At 38.0% G+C, this 27,172-nt stretch overlaps 1 protein-coding gene across 1 annotated transcript in view; it reads left to right on the top strand.

Annotated features, from left to right (window-relative positions):
• The first annotated feature begins 10,085 nt into the window (after positions 1–10,085).
• The window catches only part of FBXL4 (F-box and leucine rich repeat protein 4), a 79,370-nt gene continuing 62,283 nt past the window's right edge, over positions 10,086–27,172 (top strand). Inside the window, exons 1-2 of the mRNA XM_032338994.1 lie at positions 10,086–10,248; positions 26,988–27,105. The gene's annotated coding sequence lies outside the window, so the exon portion shown is untranslated. The remainder of the gene's footprint in view (positions 10,249–26,987; positions 27,106–27,172) is intronic.

The raw sequence follows: 27,172 nt of genomic DNA on the forward strand, positions 1-27,172 counted from the left end.
GGAAGTGAGATAAACCACATAAAATAATTGTTTAGATGACAAGTACCATGAATGAATTATTTCTTACTAATAATGTGATATACTTCTTCCATTCAAAGATATTAATATTAATCCTTTCATTATGCAAGACTTTTTCCAGCTACAGCATTCCATTTAACATACCCATCTATTTCCATATGAACAGGGATCTGTGCTAATTTTACACTAATTCTTAAGATGAATAATTGAGATATTGGATGCAATGCCTCAAAACTCTGAATCTTGTTTGGTGTTTGAAGTAACAAGTCCTGAGCCATGAGTTAATCAAGAAAACTATACATAGGTCTTCATTAACATACTAAGAATCAGCCTACCAATAAAGAAATCACTGAACATGCACATTTAATGGTGTAAAATTCAATCACACTTAACTTAGCCTGAAAATATCAGTATCTTAATAATTCCTTGTATTTATATAGACTAGAACCTTTCCTGTGGAGAAAGCAAAGTTCTTTTGCATATCTTCTTTGATTAACCACATTTAAGAGAAGATGCCATTATCCACACTTGACAAAATATCAAAAAGGTGAAGTAACTCAGCCAAGGTCACACTACCAGAGAGAAATATAAATGAGCTCTAGACGTCTTGGCTGCAATTAGCACTCTCCTAAAGCTAGAAATAAACAGGGCAAAATATATTTCTATACTTGGACACCTCCAAGATATGATAAGGTCTCGGTTGGTCTCACCAACATCTGCCTCCCTCCCAGTGCTGTATGTGATGAATAAGGAAGTGGAAAAAGCGATGAAGGAGGCACCTGATAGGAGTTTTTGATTCTGGAAAAGGAATTAACTGGAAACCAGAGATTTTTCTATGTGTGCAACTATTGTGAGCTGTGGCTTAGTCATAAACATTTCATAGCATGGTTCAAAGTTTGCTGTAACATGATCCTTCAGGCACAAAGCACCCATAGTGACATGGACTCCTTTGGAAATGGTAAAGGAAACAGCCTGCCGTGGAGACGGTTCTGGGGAGCCCCAGGTGCTGGTTAATAATGGAATGGGTAGGAGAAGAAGTCTGAAAGGGAGGCAACATTGACAGAGTTGTTTTAGGCTCTTGACATGACCCTAATTCTTCCTTGGCTCTAATTTTGAGGTTTGGTTGGTACTTGTATCTAGGTAGAGAGTGCCAGATAACAAAGAAAGAAAGATAGAAAAGGGGAAAAAAAATAGGGAAGGGAAGCATGGACTAGAAGTTAGGGTTGATACTAATTCTGGATTAGACGATACAAGCGCATCTGCCCTCATTCCTGTGCCATGTCCTATGACACTGGAAGTGAAACCCATTTGCTATCTGGGACTAGATGTTCTTTAGAAATCCTTGTAGTTATATCATTGTCTTCTCCTGCTTAAGTAAAGAGCTTTAAAAAAGTATAGAACGATAAAGTTTATTTTCCACATGCTGTATTCTGTTAATTGCCCTCCCTGAATGCATAGAAGTGTGGATTTCTTTCTTAAGAGATAAGAGAAGTTAAGTCCTACAAAGTCATCTCAACAGCAATAGGTAAAAGGGCAAGATGTCCTCTATTTAGATATGTCAACAACAAAGCTCACAGAGAACGTGAACTGACTGATTCAACATGTTTCCAGAAGAGAAAGGTATATTAGAGTCCTGAAGAAAACAAGGCTGAGAAAACTTTGCCCATAAATCAGCAATTACTGGTAGTTAGTCAATATCACAGGTTTGATAAAGTGCCAGAGCCCACTAATGGTATGAGAACATTAAGTCTTTGGTCACAAAGTCACAGCAAGACCTTGCTCAGATTTACTTTGGAGCTGTCTGGGCTTGGAGCTGTTGCTGTGAATAACAAATCTGATGTTTTTCTTATGCCCTTATTTCCCTGCTGCACTTGAACTGGGTGAAAACAAAGCCAGAATGGAGCGGAACAGCAGCTGGAGACATGACACTACTGGTGGAGAACTTTGACATACAGAAAGTGAAATTGGCCAAGCTCATGCAGCGCTGGTATATGCCAGAATTTTATCCCCCAAACTATTCTAATTTTGGCTGCTGGCTTTCTCAATTACCTTGCAAGGTGGGTTTGCCACAGTCTCCTGAGACTTAAGAGATGCCCACTTACGCCAACACGTCATAGATTTTTCTCTTGTATTTGCCCTATCAGTAAAACAGAAAGGGAATATACATTATTTATCCTTATTCTGAAGGAAATCTAAAGCCATCAAAAGAAGTCAACACAAATGTTCAACAAGATTCTATCCATTTACTTTATTCGAGTCACCATTGACATTGAGGTATTGCTTTGTAACATGAGTACCTGCTCATGGTAAGCCCTCATGTTGAGATAAAGTACTCCGCAGGGAAATGGCCTAGAGCTTTCTACCGGAAGTGGATTGCAGGGTTCAGCAGCATCTAGATCATCTCGGAGCTTGTGATTCGTTCAGAACTCGGCTCCACCTATAATGAGAATTACATTTTAACATGATTTCCAGAAGATTCATAGACACATTAAAGGTTTTTTTTTTAATTGGATAAATTGGACATGTAACATTGTGTGAGTTTAAGGTGTGCAACGTGTTGCTTTGGCTCATTTATATATTGTAATATGATGGTCAATGTAGCAAAATTTATCCCATTATATAATTATGGTATAACATTATTATCTATATTCATGACACTGTGCATTAGATCTCTATGGTTTCTTTACTACCTGTTACAAGTTTGTATCCTTGAACACCAGAATTTGAATCCTCCCCACTCCATTCCCTGGTAACAATATTTGATATTTTTTTCCCCCTACAGGTTTAACTTTTTAAAAATTCCATATATAAGTGAGATTATACAGTACTTGTCTTTCTATGTTTGACTCATCTCACTAAGCATAATGTGCTCGAAGCCCTTTCATGTTGTCACAAATGAAAAAATATCTTCCTTTCTCATGGCTGAGAAATAGTCCATTGCACATTAAAGTTTTAGAAGTATTGGCCTATAGAACTTCTACCATTTTTACCTAAATTGTATTTGTCAGGTATTCCATATAAAAGAATGCTTGCTTGGATTCTGTCTGTAGTTGGAGGCACAGACAAAATTGGAATAGAAAAAAACACCAAGCACAATTTGTATGTGAACTCCAACTCTCAGTCTAAATGAACATCAGTTATTAGTGGAAGAATAAAATACTAATATTGCCCATAGAAATATTAAGGTGGCTCCTTCCAATTTCAAAATATGACCTTCAAAGAAAGTAGATCATAGACTCATCTGAATCTCAAACACTTGTGTTTGTTCTCTAAAGAGGTACTTCTGAGTGATTGCATTAAACTTGTTTTCCAGCTGCACTAAAGGCTATGGAAAAATATTCACTATTAGGGAAATAGGACATACAAATATGAAATTAGCTCAAGACATCTCATCCCATAAGCTAGTCCAACAATATATGAATAGCAATCTACTTAGTAAATAGTAAATAAAGTGCCCAGTTCCATAAAAGATCGATCCCAACTGACCATCGTTAAATCTTGTCTGGCCCATCTCCAAGTTGTTTGTGCTGTCTTGGCAGCCAGAGGCGTTCCCAGGGGGCAGGAGGCCAGGAGGCGGGCGGAAGGAGGAACGCTGCCAGCAGGCCATCCTGGCTGCTCACCCTCCTCTCTTACTGACTTGCTCTATGAGTCATTTGATTTGGAAGAAAAGACCCCTACTCGAAAGCAATCAAATCTCTTGCCATTAAAGGCTGAAATGATAAGCAAGGAAAAAACTAGCTAGAGGAGAGTATATAATAGAGAGCTTTGTCTTCAGTAACATTCTGAGAACATATTGAAGAAAAGTCAATTTCTTCTCAAAATTTTGGGAACTTTCTACCAATTTATAACGTGGGGGCTGGGGGAGGCAAGTCATTAGTAAATTTATTTTCTGTTTCTTTTTTAAATGACTTTGAAATAGAGGAATTTTTCCCAGTAAGGGACTATGAGGAATAGAACCAAACAGTTGGGGTATCTCAAAAATTATATATATATATATATATATATATATATATATATTTAAGATTTATTTATTTATTTGAGAGAGAGAGAGAGAGAGCATGAGCAGGGGTGGGGGACTGGCAGAGGGAAAGTAGACTCCCCACTGAGAAGGGAGCCCATTTAACCAACTGAGCCTCAGGTGCTCCTTAAAGAATGATATTTAAAGCTGTGCTTTTAGAGAGCTTTCTGCCAGATTACCTTTGCTCTTTCACATAACACCCATGGGAGATGCAGAAATGCTGGATGAAAGAAGTGCATCAGCAAAGGGTACTGGTTTGGGGATGCTTTACAATAAAGTTTCAGCAATTGTAAAGATTTCATTTTAAATCATACTTAATATATAATTCTTGAGTCATTTGTATTTTCTATATACATTTGATTACTCATATTAACTAAATGGGGAACATATTTATGGCTCAATAACAAAAATAGGATGCACTTGTTTGCATTCCAAAGGATTTGGGCTACCTGGAAAATGGTATTTTCATTCTTTGTTTTAAATACACAGATTATATTACAGTGGGGAAGGGACGTTCACTGTTGTTAAGGGCACAAATAAATGGGTGAATGATGAGTGTTTATCTGGATGACCCAGTCCCCTCGAATCTTCCACTAAGGACTGAATTATATGGAACATTAATATGGAAACTCTCAGGTATTTGTTTTACCTGTGTTGACAGAAAACCTTTGCTTTTTTTCTATTGATTGCCGTGTCACTCTGTGAATAGACCACAGGGTTCTGTCTAACACACATACATAAGAACTCTTTCAAAAGCATCTTCACTTAAAAAAAGAAAAAGTAAGAAGAAACCAGATTGTAGCCTCAATTGGCTTTACTTGAGACCCTGCCCATGAGCGTCATTTTTGTGGCTGCGTTTTCCATCCTCCTAGGAGCATGGGCAGGAAGTTACTTCAGGAAGAGGTCTGTTTTGTCCTTTGTATCTAGGTGGTCGTTCTCCAACATTATTTTCAACCACCGACAATGTGTGTGTGTGTGTGTGTGTGTGTGTTTTAAGATTTATCTATTTATTTATTTGAGAGAAAAAGAGAGAGAGAGAGAGAGAGAGTGAGGATAGCAAGCAGGGGGAGGGCCAGAGAGAGAGAGATAGAGAGAGAGAGAAGCAGACTCCCTGCCAAGCAGGGCGTCCAACTCAGGTCTGGATCCCAGGACCCTTGGTTAATGACCTGAGTCAAAGATGCTTAACTGTCTGACCCACCAGGCCCCAACCACAGGCAATGTTTTATTTATTTAATTTATTTATTTTTAAAGATTTTATTTACTTATTTGACAGAGATCACAAGTAGGCAGAGAAGTAGGCAGAGAGAGAGAGAGAGAGGAGGAAGCAGGCTCCCTACTGAGCAGAGAGCCCAATGTGAGGCTCAATGTGGGGCTCAATCCCAGGACTTAAGGGTCCTGAGCGGAAAGCAGAGGCTTAACCGACTGAGCCACCCAGGTGCCCCCACAGGCAATGTTTTATTAATGTTTAGTTATGATCCAAGCTACAGGAAAAGGAATAAGTAAATGATCCAAGCTATAGGAGGAGGAATAATACAAGACAAAACAGCACAGACATTGTGAGTTTGAAAAGTTTTTATTTTTAAATATATCTTAAAAGTACTTTTAAAAGTATTTCAAGATAACCTTTCTAAGCCTGTGTAAATTCAGTCTAAAATTTTATCAGATTATTTTAAACCAACGTGCTGATTTGTAGTTAGTATTCACTTATCAAACATAATAGAAGTCTATTGAAACTGCAAATTGGGAGACCTAATTCAAGTCCTGGTTTGCCAGCAACTTGCCCTAAGTCTTTGGAAAAATTACCCAGTCTTTCCAGGCTTTTCTCTCCTCTGGTGACAATTGAAAGGAATAGACTAGAATGAATGTGAAAGTTCTATTCTGAAATTTTGTGCTGGAAAGATTCAATTTCTTATCTTTCACATGTTTTAATAAATATTAATAATATTCATACATTTGCATACTACTTTATAGCTCACAAAGTGCTTTCACATATATGCTGTCTTTTAAATCCCTCCAGTGCCTATGAGTTAGGCACATTTCACAGAAGGGAGAACAAGCTCAGAGAAGTTGTAACTTATCCAAGATCACAGAGTTACTTACATAGCAGAGCTGGATAGACAGGTCTTCCTACTCCCAAGTTCGATTTTCTTCTACTGTATTCAGGGTACTTCAAGGTTATGGTAATAGGACTAGCTAAGTTTCTGTTAAATCAGAAAGTAATGTGATATATTTTTTTTAAAAAAAGAACCCTCTGGATGTAAAGCCAGAGAACCAGGTGTCATTGAGAGTCTGACAGTATGATTTGGAGAAGTCAATCTCTCCGAGCCTTAGTTTCTCCATCAATAATACAGGCATTGGGATTACATGAATTTGGGGTGGACTTTTGGCTTAGAAATGTTATTTTGTTTCACAGTTAGGGCTGTGACTGTTTCTAGGTGAATATCGTGGTAGATTAATATTAAAATAGAATGTGTTATAGACTCTAAGAGGTTCAAAGAAGTGTACCAAGAGATCACTCCTATCGGCTCTTATTCATGCTCCTTGGCCACTGGGATATTAAAACCTTGGACTTACATTATTTTTTTTTAAAGATTTTATTTATTTATTTCACAGAGAGAGATCACAAGTAGGCAGAGAGGCAGGCAGAGAGTGAGAGAGAGAAGCAGGCTCCCTGCTGAGCAAAGAGCCCGATGTGGGGCTCAATCCCAGGACCCTGAGATCATGACCTGAGCTGAAGGCAGCGGCTTAATCTACTGAGCCACCCAGGCGCCCCCTTGGACTAATATTATTGATGGTAAGCCACTTTACAACAAACTAGTTAACTTAAGATTTCACAATGAGGTAAATTATTTTGGCTGAGTTATGCAGAAAAGGTACAGAGTTGCATTTTCTGAGAGATCTTGACTTGACAGAAGACTTTACTTGGGAACCAATGATAGGAAACTAACGGAGTCATGGTGAAGACATTTTTGGTCCTCTTTGCCGTGTAAAGAGCATATGCTAGCTTCGCCTCCAATATAGTGTCTTATTGTCATGCATATGACTGAAAGTTTATAATTGGTACACATTTCATTTTAAGATAAAGACAAATCACTTGAAAACAGTGGAGGGTATAATGGTGAGTGTTTTAAGAGTTAGAGACAAAGAAGAGTTTTGAACCTGGTCCTTCTTTGTCCGCCTCCCCATCTGAGTAGAACATTGTAACTTTTGAAGCGAACATAGAATGGATCATAACCAGCTTGCTGAGCTGGTTCTTTATGCACAATTAAGCTTTGTTGGGACTTTCTTTATTTGTAATAGTGCTGTTACAGCGTGGGATGCTATTCAGCTCCAAACAACATTCCATTTAATAACTAGGCATTAGTTCACCCATTAAATCAGCACCATCACTAACTGATAAGTATCGCCCTTTTTCCTTGGCCCCACTTGGCTCTTCTGCTCAGTCAATGAAGCATGGCAATGCTATGACACTTGGGATGAGAAGCTTGGAGGGAGGGTAGATTGAGCAATGATGACCAAAATTCAGTCTAGTCACAGAAATGGAACTTTGCCCTAGTCTTTCCCTTTCCTTAAATATAAACTTACACACTTTCTGTGTGAACCTGGTGATTCACAGACCTGTGCCCCTGGGGATAAAAATATATTATATGTTTATAAAAAATAAAAAAATTAAAAAAAAAACCCTTACACACTTTCCAAGAAGCACTTTTAAGTATCTTTAAAAAAAAAACAACTAAACCAAAACACTAAACAAAATAAATAATAGCACCAACTGCTATATCTCAACTATTATATCTATTCACCAAGGAGATGAAAAGGTATGGAGGGGGGCATTCAAAAGATATGCAACAAAACATATAAATAAGAATGTTCTTAACAGCCTTGTCTATGATAATCAAAACAAAAAACAGCTCAGTGTCCATCAGGAGTAGAACAAATAAGTTACAATGTATTTATACGTTAGAAACTACCACTACACCCAACAGCATGAACAGCTCTCACAGACCTAATGTTGAGAGAAAGAAGCCAAATTGTAATGTATGAATCCAACTATGTAAAAGCAAGAACCACTCTGGTATTAGAAGTCAGAGAAATGGTTACCTTTGGTGGGGAGTGAAAGAGTTTTAAGAAAATAAGTGTGGGGCTTCTGAGTGCTAGTAATTATCTATGTTTTGATCTAAGTGGTGAATACATGGGTGTGTTTACTTTTCATCAAACTCTACATTCATATTTTGTGTTCTTTTCTGACTATATTTATACCTTAAGAAAAAAATTATTTCAAAATTATTTATTTCAAAAATTAGAAATGAGAAAATTTTTTTTAGTTAGCCTGGGTCTCAGTGCCCTAAAGGCATCAACTCATAAAAAGCAGGCAATCATAAGAGCAGGTTTTATTTATGTATTAATAAATTAATTTAGTTGTAATTCACTTTTGATTTTAGAATAGACTTGGGATTTTCAGAAAAGTCACAGTGGTGGTACAGAAGGTTCTATATACCACTCATCCATTTGCCCCTTATTTCTTAACATCATATATTGTAATAGACGCCAACATTAGTATATCACTGCTAACTAAATTCCATTCCTATTTCACTAGTTTTCCCACTAACATCCACTTCACATTTGAGGATCCCATTCAAAATACCATGTTACATTTAGTGGTCCTAACACCCAAGTTCGCATCAGGTCTGTGACAATTTCTCAGTTTTTCTTTATTTGTTTTGTTATAGTTTTTCCATTAGCTAGACAGTTTGTTCAGGTATTTTGTAGGTTTTGCTGGGTTTTCTAATGTTGTCTCAAGGTCAGACTAGGTTTATGGGTTTTGAGAAAGATAATTATGAAGTGTCTTTCTCATCACACCATTATCAGGGTGCATGCTATCAACTTGGTTTGTCACTGATGGTGTTAACTTTTATCTGGCCAATGTAGTGTTTACCAGGTTTCTCCACAATAAAGCTACTTTTTCCTCCCTTCCATGTTCTCTGGAAGCAACTCACTAAGGTGCCCACCCTCAAGGAAAATTGAGGATTAAGCTTCAAGTCCTTTTTAAAATGTCCAGTTTTGGAGATGCCTGGGTGGCTCAAGCATCTGTCTTTCATTCGGGTCATGATCCCCGAATCCTGGGATGGAGCCCCGGATCAGGCTCCCTGCTCAGTGGAGAGCCTGCTTCTCTCTTTCCCTCTGACCCTTACCCCTCCACTTGTGTGCTCTTTCTCTCTCTCTCTCTCTCTCTCTCTCTCGGTCTCTCACATTATTAATCTTAAAAAGAATCTTGAAAAAAAAAAACAACCAAACTGCTTTAAAATGTCCAGTTTTGCATGCAATTTATGCTGCACATTACATTCTTTTTATAAGTATCTAGTTTTGCATACCATTTTTATTGCACATCATCTATCAGTTCAGTTCATATATATAATTTATAAATATTTTTATTATTTTCCTCTTTAGGGGCAACTAGGTAACAAGTAATGTGTTAACGTCTCTTCATTATTCAATGTTTTTCCATTTCATTAGCAATCTTGTAATGAGATCAGTATAATGCAAACTTTAAAAAGTTGATATTGTATCTACTGAAAATAAATAAAAGTAACTGAGTAAGGGAGACATGAGAGCATCTGTTTCATGAGGCATCAAGGCCACGGTTTCCATACGTGAGGGAAAAGAGTTTGCAGGACGGTTTGTATCTGGAGCAGAAGACGTTTGCAAACTCCGTGAATTACGCCTCTAGAGCACCTAGAATTTATTTTCCACTTTTGCTCTGAGGACCTTATCACCCATAATCCCTATGCATTACCTGACCCACCAACTCTGGACAGCAAAAGCCCTAGCAGGACTACGCTACAGATGGCAAGCTGGTGCGAGGAACGGATTATTCCCGCAGTGGATTTCAACCACTGCCCGGTGGGCAGTAACTGGGCAATTTGTAGGGCACGACTGGGGCTGGGAAGTCAGTAGGAAGCTCCTCCCCTCCGCCGAGCGCCGGACTCCAGCGAGAGCGGCGCTCCGCCTCCCCTCTGGCCCCGCCCCTCCCCTGGCTCGGCCCCGCCCCTCCTCGCGGTCTTTGCGTGTTCCTTCCGGGTCGCGCTGGGCCGGCCTCGCCGCTGGCGCGCCGCAGCGCGGGACTCTGGGGGCCGCCCCCGCGCCGGCATCTCCCGGTGCCGCCTGGGTCGGTGGTGAACCCCACGGCGTGCACCTCTCCCGGACCCTGCAGGGTACGGCCCTTCCTTTACTTTTTCCTCCTGCGGGTCTCCGTCTTCCTCCTTCGGCGCTGGGGCGGGGCCGGGCCGGGGCGGAGCGCCGTGCTTGGGGGAGCCTGGGCGCGGGGCGGAGGTTCCCCACCGGTCGCCCCTCCCCCCGAAGCCCGCGCCGCGCTTTCGGAGCTTGCTGGGCACCTGCGAGCGGCTTACGTGCCTTGGGTGCTGCTTCTCTGCCCCGCTCTGCACGGCGTGAAGCGTTGTCCCGGCGTCCACCCTGCCCGGGGTTGTTTACATCGCGCTGTCAGCGGGCCGTGCTGACCCCGCAGTCCCGCGTCGGCCACCTGCCCGCCTGTGTACTTGTTGCTCCTGTGCGTGTCGCCTTGGTTTCCCCTGGCATCGTTGGTGTTTAACTGACCAGGCCCATGTCTTCAGGACTGCAACAGGATACCGGCAGCAGCCTTGGCCTCTGTGTTTAAGGGTGCCCTTAGAGTGTAGTGTTGATGGTGACCATCCCCGTGGCCTCCTAGTCAACATGCTTACAGTGGGGGTGGTTTTGGATTGTCTAGATGGTTCCCAAAGGTTTATTGCCACATAGCCTCGGGATGCAGTCACTCATTGAAAGATACGAATAAATAGAAGGTCAAGGTGATAAAAACCCGTGGTCAGGTAGAGGCGTTGGCCTTTTGCCCTGGAGGGTTCAACACCATGCGTGGTGATCTTGTTTGTTCCAATTCGTTTGAGGGCAAACAAGCTGCCCTTACTGCTTCCTGGCGTGCAGTCTTTGGTTTCAGGCACATTTTATCCTTAAAAAGCTCTCTTGATGCCTCTGTAGTTCTGTACTATATATTATACCTGTTGGTTAAGTAAAGGGAGGTTTTCTTAATACATCAACTATCCAACAGTTCTTTATTCGATACCTAGTTACTGGGGAAAGAGCACCCTTGTCTTCCTCGTGGCAACGTGCATCACTCTGTGGTAGGCACTCTCTAACTCCTCATTGAATTGGATCCTACTTTTCATATCTCTTTTGAGTATCAACTTTTTAGACTGTCTCAAATTTTGGCTTTTCTGAATCCTGCAATATCCCGCGCTTCTCTTCTGTTACTGACTTGAAAATCGGAGAGGTCATCTCTATGGAAAATGGTTAATTTCTTCTTTATAATGCTGTGATCGAGTAAATGCACTTGTAGTACTGTGTACATGGAATTTTAAAATATTGTTAACTACTGCCTCATCATCATGATTTTCCTGTGATCAACATTCTGTCTTAACTTTGCGTAGCTAACTTTGATGTCTTCTCAGACTTTTTGCCACATGAACTGTAATATATATCCACCTGTTTTCTTTTGGTGCTTTTAATGATTTTAGTCTTCATCCAAAAGTCTTTAACCTACCTCAAGTATATTTTAGTGTGAGAAATGAAGTAAGGTGCTTCCCCCCACTGACCCCATCATCATTTGTTGGATTCTGTTTTTCCCTAACGATAGCAAATACTCTATTTATCCAAGGTCCTGATTCTTGTGTATGGTAAGGACGTTTTCTGAACTGCTCGTCAGTGATCTCTGGCTTCTTGTGCTGATACCATGCTGCTTTTCTTACTCTAGCTTTATAATGTGTTGAATGTCTGTTGATTCAAACAGTATCTGGTATGTCGTAGACCACTAAACCCCACTTAATGGGGTTAAATTGATTTCCTTACCCACTTCTGTCTTTCTATTTATTTTAAAAGATTTTATTTATTTATTTATTTAGAGAGAATGTCAGCAGTGGGGAGGGGCAGAGGGAGGAGGAGAGAGAAGGTTCAAGCAGACTCTGCAATGAGCACAGAGCCGAACGTGCAGAGCAGGGCCTCTGTCCCCAAACCCTGAGATCATGACCTGCGCCAAAATCAAGAGTAGAATGCTCAACCGACTAAGCCACCCAGGTGTCCTTACCACTCGCCTCCTCCTACCCCTTTGAAGTTTCTTGTCTATTCTTGAAATTATTATTTTTTCTAGCTAACCTATTTCATGGTGCGTTGATTCATTAACCATTGCTAAATAAATCCCTTCTCTTGGTACCTCAGAACCTGCCATGTAGAGTTGCTCCTCAGAGTTGTACATAGAAAAGCAGCTGTTCAAAATCTGCATGCCCTTTAACTTTGGATTGTGTTATTAGTAAGTGTAGTGTGTTTTTCCTCAGCTATGACTCAGGACTTTCTGTACCTTGTTTCTAAATGCCCATAGAAGTGAAACCCAGGATAGCCCCTTGTCCATTTCTACTTCACCATTGCAACTGGATGTCTTAAATGTAATGAATTTTCAAGTGCTGCCATTACAGATGCTTAGAAACTTTATTAGATTATAAAAAAGATATCTACATTCTTCAAAAAAAATTTCAAGTAATACAGAAGTAGCTAAAGGAAAAAATGAAAGTGTTATATGCCCACCTGGTCTATAACCCCATTTCCCAGGGATCATCATTAATCATTTGTTCTTCCAGACACTAAAAATACATGTGTATCAGTGTACATCAGTGTATATTTGCTTCATAAATGGCAGTGTACTATATAGAATTTTTTATAACTTCCAGTTAGTAATAATTGATGAACATCTTTCTGTGACAGCGCATGTAATATTATCTTTTGAAAGTCTTTCTGGTATTTCAGTGAGAAATAACCTAAAATTTATTTAACTGATTCCCTGTTGATATTTAAGCGGTTTCAGATTTATTTCTATTGCAGAATAGAAATTTAAGCTATTTCAAATTTATTTCTGTTACAGAATAGAAATTTATTTCTGTTATTCATTTTGTATGTGTATTTTAGCACATTTGTTTATTTCCTCGGTGCAAATGCTTAGACAAGCAATTGCTAGGTCAAAGGCTACCTACATTTTAAATTATGATAGATTGTGCCATCTTGCTCTTGAAAAGGTATTGGAAGAGTCAATTTATACACTGTAAGAATGCTGTTGCTGCCGTATCATTGCCATGGATTGTCACAGATCTTGAGATTTTACCCTACTAGCAAGGCAACAGTTTCATGTATACTGGCAAAAGACATGAGACTCCAGGGCCAGAGACAAGGCACAGCAACAACAGTAGCCAGAGTATTCTCATTTTCTTGTGCTGCTTCCTTGAACCCCACTTTCTGCTGGGTGAATTGGTAAGGATGAGATGACTTAAGCACACACAGTAGATTAATTACAGGACAGGAACCCTGAGTTTAGGGAACCCAAATCTTCCATAATGGGCTGCAAATAAACTCACCTAAACTTTGTCCTAGGGAGAGGCATTATATTTATTATGCTGGATAATAAACAAACCTGCCCTCTTCTCCAAAGGGAAACCTCACTTTATCTACCATTGATGTTTGCTAAATATAGACCTCCTTGAAAAGATAGTCTGGAACAAAGGCTATCAGTGCCCCACTTAAAAGACATGCAGAAACATGAGAGACCTGTGAAGAATTATATCGAGGTGATACAGTCATTTTTTACATTTTAGTAATTTTATGGATGAAAAATGCTGGATTTTTTTTTTACTGTTTTAATTTTGCATCTTCTTTGTTTATTGATGGAGTTAAATATCTGTAAATTAAGGTCATTTGCATCTTTTGTAACTTACATGTTCATCATCTACTTAGTTTTCTGCTGAAGTGTTTCTCTTTGTCTTACTGCTTTGTAATAGCTCTTTACATGTAGTGGCTACTAGTGACTTGGCATACCATTTGATAGTATATTTTTTTCTTAGTGCATTCCTTTAATGCTTTTTCTGGGAAATTTTGCTTTACAGAAATTTTTATAACACTTATGTTGTCAGTTCTATTATTCTCTGCCTTTATGAATGCTAAGTTTCTACCCCAAGATTATTAAAATACTTTGTACAAATTTCCCTAATTGGATATTTTGTATCATTAATTTAGATGAAGAATGGTTGCTATGATAATATTCCAAATTTATTTTTCTAAATATCTGAACATTTTTCTGAAACATTTTTTAAATTTTTAAAATAATTTTTAATTTTTTAATTAACATATAATGTATTATCAGCCCCAGGGGTACAGGTCTGTGAATTGCCAGGTTTACACACTTCACAGCACTCACCATAGCACATACCTTCCCCAGTGTCCATAACCCAACCACCCTCTTCCTAACCTCCTCCCGGCAACCCTTAGTTTGTTTTGTGAGATTAAGAGTTTGTCTCCCTCCCGATCCCATCTTGTTTCATTTATTCCTTTCCTACCCCCAAGCCCCCCACATTGCCTCTCAACTTCCTCATACCAGGGAGATCATACGATAATTGTCTTTCTCTGATTGACTTATTTCGTTCGGAGTAATAACCTCTAGTTCCATCCAGGTCATCGCAAATGGCAAGATTTCATTTCTTTTGATGGCCGCATAGTATTGCATTGTGTATATATATCACATCTTCTTTATCCATTCATCTGTTGATGGACATCTAGGTTCTTTCCATAGTTTGGCTATTGTGGACATTGCTGCTATAAACATTCATGTGCACGTGCCCCTTTGGATCACTACATTTGTATCTTTAGGGTAAATACCCAGTAGTGCAATTGCTGGGTCATAGGGTAGCTCTATTTTCAACTTTTTGAGGAACCTCCATGCTGTTTTCCAGAGTGGTTGCACCAGCTTGCATTCCCACCAACAGTGTAGGAGGGTTCCCTTTTCTCTGCATCCTCGCTAGCATCTGTCATTTCCTGACTGGTTAATTTTAGGCATTCTGACTGGTGTGAGGTGGTATCTCTCTAAAACATTTTTTTTTTTTTTTTATAAGCCATCCTTTCCCTGTCGTTTTTCCTGACACATTAATTATACTATATTATTTTTTTCCCTCAAAATTGACAAATCAGTAAGCAAAATAGATTCGTTTTCTACTGTGATTATGAATTTGGTTGAATTCATCCTGTGTGTAATTGTTTGCATTTTCATCTTACAAAATATAAAATATCCTTTTTGCCTTGTTTAATGATTTTTTAAAAGATTTTATTTATTTATTTGACAGACAGAGATCACAAGTAGGCAGAGAGACAAGCAGAGAGAGAAGGGGAAGCAGGCCCCCCACTGAGCAGAGAGCTCGATGCGGGGCTCCATCCCAGGACCCTGGGAACATGACCTGAGCCGAAGGCAGAAGCTTTAACCCACTGAGCCACCCAGGCGCCCCTGTTTATTGATTTTTACCTTGGCGTCTACACTGTCTGATATTACTGTTGCCATACCTGTCAGTTTTCTGTGTGTCAGATCCTTATTCCTCGTATGTTTCGTTTTTCCACATCATTTTGCTTTACTTGCCTCTTTTAAACATCAAACATCATATAGCTGGACTTTTATTTCTCTCCCTAGTCTTCCCTCCTCCTAATATTAAAGTTCGTTTATTTTCTTGCATTTTTAAACTTTTTTTAAGAAAGATCATTATGGGGGTGCCTAGGTGGCTCAGTCTGTTAAGCGTCCGACTTTTGATCTTAGGATTTAGGCTCAGGTCCTGACCTCAGGGTCATGAGATCAAGCCTCACATTGGGCTCTATGCCCTCCCTCTGGAAAAAAAAAAAAAGATAATTATAGATTCACATGCAATTATAAAAGATAATACAGAGAAGTCCTATGTATACTTCATCTAGTTACCAACTGTGGTAACATTTTGCATAATTATAGTACAGTATTATACCCAGGAAATTGACATTGGTAAAATCTATAGACCTTGTCCAGATTTCATGACTTTTACATGCACTTGTGTGTGTTTGCATTTAATTCTTTGCAATTTTATGTAGATCTTGTGACTACCACCATAGTCAAAATACAGAACATTTTCATTACAAAGATCCCTTGTCCAAAGACTTTATCTTTTAATAGGAAAATTTAAAAAAAGGTAAATATTTACCTTTTAACCTTTTTTTCTTTCCCTTACAAGTTCAGAAATTCTAAAATCATCTGTAACTGTTCCCTTATACCTCCATTCAGTAATGTGAGGCTGTGACTCCTTGTTTTCCCTACATTCTTAGTTTTATTGATTTGATTTCTTTTTTATATTACTTGTGTTTTTGCCCTTAACCATCCTTTTCATCTTCACCAATACTGTGTCTGTAAAGATTTAAATTTGACTTCAGGTCACTAGTTACTTGAATATTGCATCTTTCCCTTTTAAAAATATTTACTTTCCTTTCTTTGGTTTTTGACTGGAATACGGTCTTGAATATTTTTTAAGAAGAGTTACAGGAAGTATGTTTGCATGTCCAGAAATATTTTTCATTGTATTATTTATTTTTCTATGTGAATAAGAGTTTGAGTCAGTTTTTTTCTTTAGAATTCCTGAAATAGTACATTAATTTTTAGCATTTCCTTAACTTTCCTTCAGCTTCAGTCTTTCACATTGATTTTATATAGGCAGTAGGTTTCTTGCATCTGTCTTCCAAGTTACTTACACTTTTTTTCATTTAAATTTTGAATTTGGCTACTGTATTTTTAATGTCAAAGACCTTAAAATTTTTTTAAATTAGTTTCTCCATGTTATGTGAATCCTATGCTCTATTAATTCACACTAAAGATAACAATTATAATTTTAAAACTATCCTCCTATTCACTCACTTTTATTGGAGACCATTTGCTCTAATGGCTCAAACTGTTTCCTTATTTTTAAGATAGGTAATTCTATTTCTACATACAAATGCAGATCTGTGTTGGCTGATTTGTTCCTGGCTGGGTTTCTATGTGAAGTCATGAAGGTCACTTCATGTTCTCTCCTCTAGACAGGTAGTTCCCTAAAGCCAGGTGAGTGGAAGGGCCTCTGTGACTGGGCTTTGTCTGGGACACAAAAATGGGCAGGACATGTCAACTAAGACGTATCTTTCAGAGTGTGCTGGTCAAGAACAGACTAATAAATAGGACCCCCATGATATAAGCCAACATGAAGATATTAAATCTTCAACTTGACTTTGTTTTGGTCCCAAACAAAGACTGAAATCAAAAGCATACAGAACAATTCTATCACCCAAGGAATTCCTTAGTGTGGGCCCATTTAGTCATGGAGGCAACCTATCTTTTCCTCTACCTCACTCACAATCACTGATCTGTTTGCCTTCCCTATAGTTTTGCCTTTTCCAGAATATCCTATAAATGAAGTTCTATAATATGTAGCTTTTGGTATAGCTTCTTTCACTTACAAAATCATTTTAAGGTTCATCTGTGCTATTTGCTGAATCAGTGGTTCATTCTGTTTTATTACTGAGTAATATTTCATTGTATGGATGTATGGTGGTTTATTCTTTCACCTGTTGAAGGACATCTTTCATGTTTCCAGATTGGAGTGATAATGAATAAATACATAAATATTTGTGTACAGGTTTTTGTTTGAAAATAGGTTTTCAGTGCTCTTGGATAAATAATGTAGGAGTGGAATTGCTAAATGGTTTAGTAAGAGTATGTTGAGCTTTATAATAAACTGACAAAGTTTTCCCAAGTGACTATACCATTTTTGCATTCCCACCAGGAGCGTTTGAGGCATCCAGTTTGGTATCATCTTAAAATTTCACTAATGTGCAATTAACTGTTCCCAGGTTTAAGGTATTAAATACTATCTGTTCTAGAATTTTTGAAATTATATTTGACATTGCTCTGAAGTAAAATGTTTGCAAGGATTCACAAAAATATGCCATAAAAGGGAAAAGATGATGAATTGGACTTAATAAAAATTGAAACGTTTTCTCTTTAAAAGATATTATCAAATAGATGAGAAACCAGGCACAGACTGGGAGAAAATATTTGCAAAATATATATCTGATAAAAAAACTTATATCTAGAATGTACAAAGAACTCTTACAACTCAATAATATGAAAACAAAAAAACCTGATTCTGAAAAATGGGCAAAATAGACATTTCACTAAAGAAGATACAAATGGCAAATAAAGATGTGAAAAAATGCTCCACGTCATTACTAGTCAATTGAGAAATGCAAATTTAAAACAAGATATTTACCACCCACCTCCTGGAATGGCTGAAGACTGACAACATTGACTATTGATGAGGATGTGGAACAACTAGAAGTCTCATATATTACTGGTAGAAATGTAAAATGTTGGCAGCCATTTTAGAAACACTTTGGCACAAGAAACAACCGAAATTTTTATCAACAGGTGAGTGGATATGTCCACATAATGGTTATGATTCTTCAGTAAAAAGGAACAAACTACTGATATATGTAACAGGGATAAATCTAAAGATAGGCTATGCAGAATAATCTAGACACAAAAGAATACACACATATTATTTCACTTACATGTAACTCAAGAATAAAGGACAATCTGGTTTATAGCAATGGGAAGCAAATTATTTTTTATTTGGTACAGGAAGTGGTTTGGTGATTGGGAAGGAGCAGCAATGAACCTTTGGGGTTGATGGTTTAAATTTTTTATTTTTTTTAAACATATATTTTTATCCCCAGGGGTACAGGTCTGTGAATCACCAGGTTTACACACTTCACAGCACTCACCAAAGCACATACCCTCCCCAATGTCCATAATCCCACCCCCTTCTCCCAAACCCCCTCCCCCCAGCAACCCTCAGTTTGTTTTGTGAGATTAAGAGTCACTTATGGTTTGTCTCCCTCCCAATCCCATCTTGTTTCATTTATTCTTCTCCTACCCACTTGAAGGAACCATTCTATATTTAGATTCTGGAATTGGTTACATTGGTATATGTCTTTGGAAACTCATTATACTGCACACTTAAAATGGAGTACATTTTTTTGGAATGTAAATTACACACTAAATTTAATAGTATTACACTATTTTAGTTAATTGCTCTTTTAGCACGAATGGTTAGCAGTGACATACCTATGATCTTGTAGTTGGATTTTTGTTAGGAAAACTAAGTGTAATATATTTCTGTAAGTAAAAGCTCTTTATTTTACTGTATAAAAATGTATACTTAGTATTTGAATAAAGTAAATTCAATATACTTTATGGTTTTAGTGGCTAGAGATATTTTTTTCTCTCTTCAGTGAGTCCATTAGAATTGCCCTTAGCCAACTATCCCTAATATTTTAGTGTTTAGTTAAATATATATTATATATCAGCCAAAGGTTTGGAGTTATTCTGAATTCACAATTCTTCCCATTCGAATGATGTATTCTTACCCATCATTAACAAGGGAAGAAAAGGTGAAATACAGAGAATATAGCATGGTGGTATCTTATCCAAGTTACTTTATATATCATGTGTGTTATTAGAAACAAGTCCTTCCTGTCATTTTGTGAGCTAGCACTTTCATCGGGAAGAGGGTTTTGAGGTCCATTGTATTAAATCACCAAACATCTGTCCCTACAGCTCTGTTTTTTAAAACAAAAAGAAAACATTGGCTCCTTGATTCGTTTCTTTCTCTACTAAAGTATGGTCATGAAATATTTCATAAGGTGAGATATGCTTGTTAAAGTTTAGCAAAGAAAGAGGGAGAGAACTAACCATTATCAGTATGTAGGTTAAATTGAGTCTAAATCTTCTCCCTTGTGTTCTGACAAGTTTGTTCCTGGTTTGACTTCTTGGGCACTCCTGACGTGGTCCTCACCATTTGTTCATTAATTCAGACAATGTTCTGAAATGCCCACTGTTGCCATCCTTTTTGTATTTTTAAGTCCTGCTTCGATTCCTGGAAGAGAAAGTACTGTTTGTCTTTCTTGGTTTTCAGGATTTTCCCTCAGCCTTTAGGTTTTTTGTTCCCAAGTGATTCCCCTCCCTTCTTTTGCTCTACTTACCTGGATTTTCAGAAAACTTTTGAAGTTGGCTAGGAAGCTCTATTTTCCCTGTGCATACACTTGGTTCAGTTAGCAACTTGCATGTTTATTCTATATTGGGGCCTTGTTGAATAAAAACTGTAATTATAATAAAAATGTTTCAATTGGAGGAGAATTTACTTAGAGGAAGAGAGAGGCATGTAAAGTAGTAATATTCCATCCTCAGTAGTCCAGTAGTCTCCTTACTGACACCCATACATTATTTTAATATAATACATTGAAATGTAAATAATTATGGTGAAGAAAAAAGGGCTGCTTTGCTAGCACTTGGCCTTTGCTCCTCCCTAGCTCATCTAATACCAGAATAGCATCAACCTGGCTCTTTTATTATGGTGTTCCTGGACTTGTCTCTGCCCTCTTGTTCCTAGGTTATCACTTTTTCTAAGAACTTCTTTTCCACTCATAGTTTTTCCAGTTCTTCTTAATCATTCTGTGGTCTTAACGCAGATTTGGAGTGTTAAAAAAAATTCATTGTATTTGAGAAAATAGTTTCCTTTTACCTCTCCAATCATCTCTTTCATGAATCTTTCTTTAATTTCAATCAGAGTTTCTTTGTAGCCAAGGTCAAGTCTCTTTTATGTGTTCAGGGGCTGCTTTTGTACTAACAGAGGTTACTACTTTTTTACATTCTCTTTGAACAGTAAAATTTCAATATGTATACTATTCCTTATTGGATGGCTTCAAAGAAGGTCATACATTTGATTCTTACCTATTGTGATTCGGTTTTTATTATCCATTTTCCCCCTCTTTTGCTCTGTATCAAGATACAGAACTTTTTTTGCTTCATTTTTCGGTCCTCGGGTTCTTATCGTGAAGAGTACCTGGTTTCATTTCTGTGTTTATTTTAATTCTGTCTTGCCATCTTCTCTGCCCACCTTCAAAAAGCAGAACAAATGCTTATTTCGCTTATCTTGGGACGTGCTAAGCACGGAGTCCTGTAGTTATGAGTAAGTCACATTCTCTGAATTTGAGGAATTCATAGTGTGTTGGAGTAGAAGGAAATCTCTCACCATGTAAGAAATGGCACACAAAAATATAAGAGCAGAGAAAAAGTGAGTGATAGACCAAGTCTGTACCTGACCTTAACGGATGAGTAAGAGGCTGCCAAGCAGGGAAGAACAGGGCATTCCAGAGCAACCCAGCCTCAGTGGAAGACTTGGAGATGCTGAGGTGTGCGAGGTGTGCTGTTGAGGCAGGGCAGATGTTCTACAGCAGAGATGGGGAGTGTGGAAATGGAAGGGAGAGGGAGATGTGCCAAGGTAGGTGGAACATTCTTGGATATCGTTTCATCAAAAGACAGCGTTCGCTTAATGGTACTTCTATATATTTGAGAATAAAGAAGGTCCAGGGAGGAGAGGTTATCAGGCAGTTATCAGACAGGCAGAAGAATATAGAAGAGCCCATGGTGGCCTAGAAGCATAGGGGGGCAGGCCAGGAAAGAGGGCTGGGAATGAGTGGCAGCTGCTGCACTGAATTCAAATATAATTTCCCTCTTCTTGATTGGTATTTTCCTCCATTCACTGATGTCTGGATTTCTAGACTTGTCCAGAAGAGTCCTTTCTCAAAATAGTGTTGATCAGCTTCAGCAGGATTCAGAAATGATAACATTACTGAGTTTGGCCTTTTTATCTTGATTTCCTACCACATTATGCACTCTGTTACATTTAGGTGTGAGGCCGCTGAGCTGCCCAGACCCTAGTCTTTCCCCATCACTTTATTGGCTTATCTCTGTGGGCCCTTCTGCAACAGGACTGTGTGGTGACTTCAGTATCTGGCGGTGCCTTTTTGCATGTCCTTTTTTCTTTCCTTCTATCTTTTCAGTTTAAGTTGAGAATCCTCTTGGAGTTTTAAGCTTGTCTCTAGGTTCTTTCATCCCACCGTGAACCTGGCCTGGCCATGGTCCTGGTTCTGTTCATGTTCATTCTGATTGCCTCCTTTTGTTTATTTTAAGAAAAGTACTTTTCCTTCCTCCTCTTTCCTGTACTGGAGCAGGAGCAGGAGCCGTCTTCTCCGCAGTTCCTGCCATCCTGCTTCTCTCCGCCTCATCGACTCCCCATCTCACTTCAAATCTCAGTAGAAAACATATGTTCTCCCTTGTCTATACCTCTTAATTTCTCTTTTCCACTGTTATTGCTTTCTCTGTAATTGTATTATTTAACTTTGTTAAGCATTTTATAATATGAAAGATGTAGTTGAAAATAAAGTTGTATTATAATAAAATCATGTCGTGTAAAGCAAGTTGTTTTCCCAAGGAGTATAGAAGTCTCAGGATAGAAGTTAAAATGGTGGTTGTTCTGTATTCCTTGATTGTGCTAGTATAAAAGTTCCGTGTGTTGTGGAGAATTTCTCCCCTCATAGCCCTTGTTGATAAGTAATTGGATTAAATAACTAATAAAATAAGGACCACCCTATTTGTAATTGTGACTTTTGTTAAATGGAAAATAATATTTTTATATGTTGTGAGAGTTTTAAAAATTAAAGTAGCATTTTGAGTAAATTGGAAAAGAAATGTCTCTAAAGGTATATTTTATAATCACCCTTTTGAATCCCTTTAGTGTACCAGACTAATATTTATTTATTTGCACCAGGTGGGAAAAGTCATTTTGTCTTTGAATCCCATTCTCCTCATAAAATAGAGTTATTGTGTCTTTTGCATTTGGTTCATTGCCCATTGGGATATTCATTGGTTATCACAAATTGCCTCCATGCCTTGGCAAAAGTCCAGACAGTACATGGACAATTTGGACTTCAGCATTGGCCGTTGCTGCCCACATGAGTCCTGGGACTATGGCTCTATTACCTTTTTCAGCTTCATTTCCCAGGGAAGAGTAGAGTGAGCTATCCTTTCTTCTCCATATGTTCTTCCCCCTCAAAAACACTTTAATAGCATCATCTTAGTTGATTGGAAAGAGCTTAGAATCAACGAAAGGGGTTAACAATGGGTTTGCACACTTTCTTTTTTGTTTCTGTGCCTTGTTTACATTTTCAAAAACAGGTTTTAATTTTATTACATTTTTCTAAATAGTATGGCTGGAAAAAATGCTTTTTCAGTGTACTGTGTACTGCTTTTCCTTCTTTCAAAAATTTGTCATTTTTAGCTTTACCTTACAAAAAATGATTATTGTTATTCATAGTTGGAGAAATAAAGCATCCATTTACATTTCTTTTCTACTCTGCAGAAGTTTGATTATATAGTACATATATTTACAGTTTATAACTCACTTTTATATATGTTGCTTCAGTGTAAAATTTTACTTAACTTTAACCCAGCTTAAAGATGATATTGCTTATATGGCATTCTTGCTGCTTTTGTATTATCCTGTGATCTATAATCATAAAAGCTAGCTGGGAAACAGAAAGTTTGGGGCTTGGTGTGTCAAATAGAATTTGACTTTTCACAATTTGTCTCAATCTTTATGCCAAGAATGATCATGAAAGTTCACATGAATGATGATTTCTTATTTTACAGATATTTCTATAAAATAGATGTTTTATAACATTTCTACTTTCTGATAAATTCAGTTTTGTAAAGAAAGTGAAAGAAGCCTATTTGAAGCAGTTTATATAGACTGTGGAGTGAGAAGTGATGTCCAAAGATCATATAGCCAGGGGCGTCTGGGTGGCCGCAATTGGTTGAGCTTCCAGCTTTCAGTTTCCCTTCTGGTCGGTTCTGGTCATGATCTCAGGGTCCTGGGATTGAGGCCCATTTCTGGTTCTGTGCTCTGCTTGGAACTTTCTCCCTCTCTCTCTGCCCCAACCCCACGTGCTCCCTCCCTTTCCTATCTGTCTCTTGCAAATAAATAAATAAATCTTAAGAAAAAGATTATATAGCCAAACTCATCTGTCTTCTTGAGCAGAGAGAATTCTGTATTTTTTTTTTAAGGTTTCCAGGAATAAAATATGCAGTCTTCTAATTGTCTGTTGGTTGAGTTGGATACTTCTAAATTGTTCTTTATTTCCTAAATTTCATTTTTGTAGTTTATTTTATTCTTTTAAGAAAGAGAAGAAGCAAGTAAATTCTTTGAGCAATTACGCCTGTTAATATACCTGGGGGCCTATTTTGAAATAAAGTATATATGGTAAAAGAGCTGTCTCATTTTAAATTTTGGCATTAAAGATTTGAGATTTGGCAGTTGTAATTTTTTTTGTGATAGATTTATACTTGTGGTAGGTAAAATATTTGAATAAAGAAGTGATATACTAGATAATTATTTTTTCCCACATTTATAACATGACCTATACTTTAGCCCTTGGTGTTATATTTTCTGAGGTGAATCTGATTTCTTGATTCCTGGTACATCAGCACTAGGAATGTGCGCTGCAGAAACACCTTATTTATTTTAATACATGTTTTGTTACTCTTCTCTAAAAAAATACCTTGTTCAGATTGTTCTGTTATTTCTTGTTCTTGGGGTATGAATTTCTCCATTTAGTGAGCCTGCCTACTGACTGTCCTGCATCATGGTTCATCTTCCCTTGGAGTCTGTAAGTTTTTACTGTGATGTATCTTTAGGAAGGGTTTAGTCTGTCCTGTGTCATGCATCCTGGAAGTATTCCTGTAAAGAGGTTTCACATCTGCCCCTAAAGTTTCTAAAGTTTTACCAGTTGAGGGCTACTTTATCTTTTCAAATTTTTTTGCTTGGGGAAGGGGTAGAGATTCTAACTTAGGAATGTAGTGTGAATTTCAGTGCATGCTGTATGCATGGTATACACCTAACAGGATTCTGATTTTCCTCTGAGGACTTTTCCCTATTACCGAAATTGAGGTCATGTCTCCTTAGGCTTCCTGGCCAGTGAGTTTTCTTATTTCTGCCTTTAGCAGATAGGATGATCTTTCCTGTTTTTTGGCTTTATGAAGATCTTTCCACATACCTGTGGCTTAAAATAACCTCTCTGTACGGTGTTAGTCCACTTATAACCATTAAGGCTTGTACCTGGTTCCAGAAGTTATAGTAGCTTCAGCTCTTGCTCTCTTTGCTCTGTTTCTTACAACTGTGGATTATCCTCACTTGTTTCAAGCTCAATTCTCTACTGTTTTACTGGTTGTATTTTGTCAAGCCTTTCACTGTGTTTGGATCTGGCTGGGATTAAGAGGCACAAGAATGCTATTATGTAATCTTAAATTATTTTAGATTTATAGTGTTTTTTGTTTGTTCATCACCTTTCTGTCAACATATCAAATATTTTGTGCCTACCATGTACTGAGTACTTTGAGAAATGAAGATCTTTGGCTAGATCCTGCCTTTAAGAAATAGTCTGATTAAAAAATGGGCAGAGGGGGCACCTGGGTGGCTCAGTAGGTTAAGCCTCTGCCTTCAGCTCAGGTCATGATCTCGGGGTTCTGGGATTGAGCCCCACATCAGGCTCTCTGCTCAGCGGGGAGCCTGCTTCCTTCTTGCTCTCTGCCTGCTTCTCTGGCTGCTTGTGATCTCTCTCTGTCAAATAAATAGGTAAAATAAAATAAAAACCTTAAAAAAAGATTTAAAAAAAAGTGGGCAGAAGGCCTGAACAGACATTTTTCTGGAGAAGACATACAGATGGCCACTAAACACATAAAGATGCTCAACATCACTAATCATCAGGGAAATGCAAATCAAAACCACAATGAGATATCACCTGACACCAGTCAGAGTGGCTAAAATCAAAAAGAGAAGAAATAACAATTGTTGGCAAGGATGTGGAGAAAAAGAAACCCTTGTGCACTGGTGGTGGGAATCTAATTGGTGCAGCTACTTTGGAAAACAGCATGGAGGTTCTTCAAAAGATTAAAAATAGAAATATAATTCAGTAATTCCACCACTGGGTATTTACCCAAAGAAAACAAAAACAGTAACACAAAAGGATATGCTCCACTATGTTCTTTGCATCATTATTTACACTAGCCAGATATGGAAGCAACTTAAATGTCCATTGATAGATGGATGGATAGAGAAGATGTAAACACACACACACACACACACACACACACACACACACACGGGAATATTATATGGCCATAAAAAGGATTATGTTGCCATTGTGGGGAAAACATGGATGGACCTAGAGGCCATTATGTTAGTTGAAATTAGTCAGAGAGGGGTGCCTAGGTGTCTCAGTGGGTTAAATAAAGCCTCTGGCCTACCCTCAAGTCATGATCCCAGGGTCCTGGGATCGAGCCCTGCATCGGGCTCTCTGCTCAGCAGGGACCCTGCCTCCCTCTCTCTCTCTCTGCCTGCCTCTGTCTACTTGTGATCTCTGTTAAATAAATAAATAAAATATTTTTTAAAAATTAGAGAAAGACAAATACCTCATGATTTCACTTCTATATGGAATTTAAAAAACAAAATGAATAAACAAAAAGAATCAGACCTATAAATAGGTTTGAGAGAGAACACTGATAGTTGCTAGAGGAAAGGAGGGTGAGGAACAGGCAACATGGGTGAGGAGTGAGAGACACAGGCCTCTAGTTACGGAATGAATAAGTTGTGGGAATAAAAGGTACAGCACAGGGAATATAGTCAATGATACTGTAATAGCATATGGTGACAGATGGTAACTACACTTGTGGTGAGCATAGCATAACATGTAGAGATGTTAGATCACTATGTTGTACACCTGAACCTAATGTAACATTGTGTGTCAACTACACTCAGAAATGTTTTAAAAAGAAAAATAATAAGATGAAAAATATGCTTTGGTCCCTGTAATATATGTCTGCCCACATACGTGGACCCATAAGCTATAGGTTTATGTTGTGTATATAGAAAGGGGTCATTATTACCTTTTTATTACAGTCTGTCACAAAATTTTAAAATTATTCAGAATTGTCCACAAAATTCCAAAATATATGACCTGTTCAGTTTGAAAGTTCTGCTTAATAAGTAGCTATTTATCAATGTTTGTCTGTTATCTAAAAGATGATCTATAATCTTTTGGGGATATTTTACTTCCTAAGTTGGAAATAAAAAGATCTTCTAAAACTGTTGTCTTATAGGTAAAAGAATGTGACATTTCAACATTTGAACCTGAAATCAGCATGCAATTTTCAGGCCACATGGATGAATGCCAACTTTTGCATTTCCTGTGTGTATCCTGTGACCATTCTCTCTGGGGTGAGTGATTTCTAAGAGTATCTGGCAGCAAACCAGATGCCAGCCATCCATGGACTGCCCTAACAAA

This window comes from Mustela erminea, chromosome 4 (assembly GCF_009829155.1).
Source record: "Mustela erminea isolate mMusErm1 chromosome 4, mMusErm1.Pri, whole genome shotgun sequence".
NCBI lineage: Eukaryota > Metazoa > Chordata > Mammalia > Carnivora > Mustelidae > Mustela > Mustela erminea.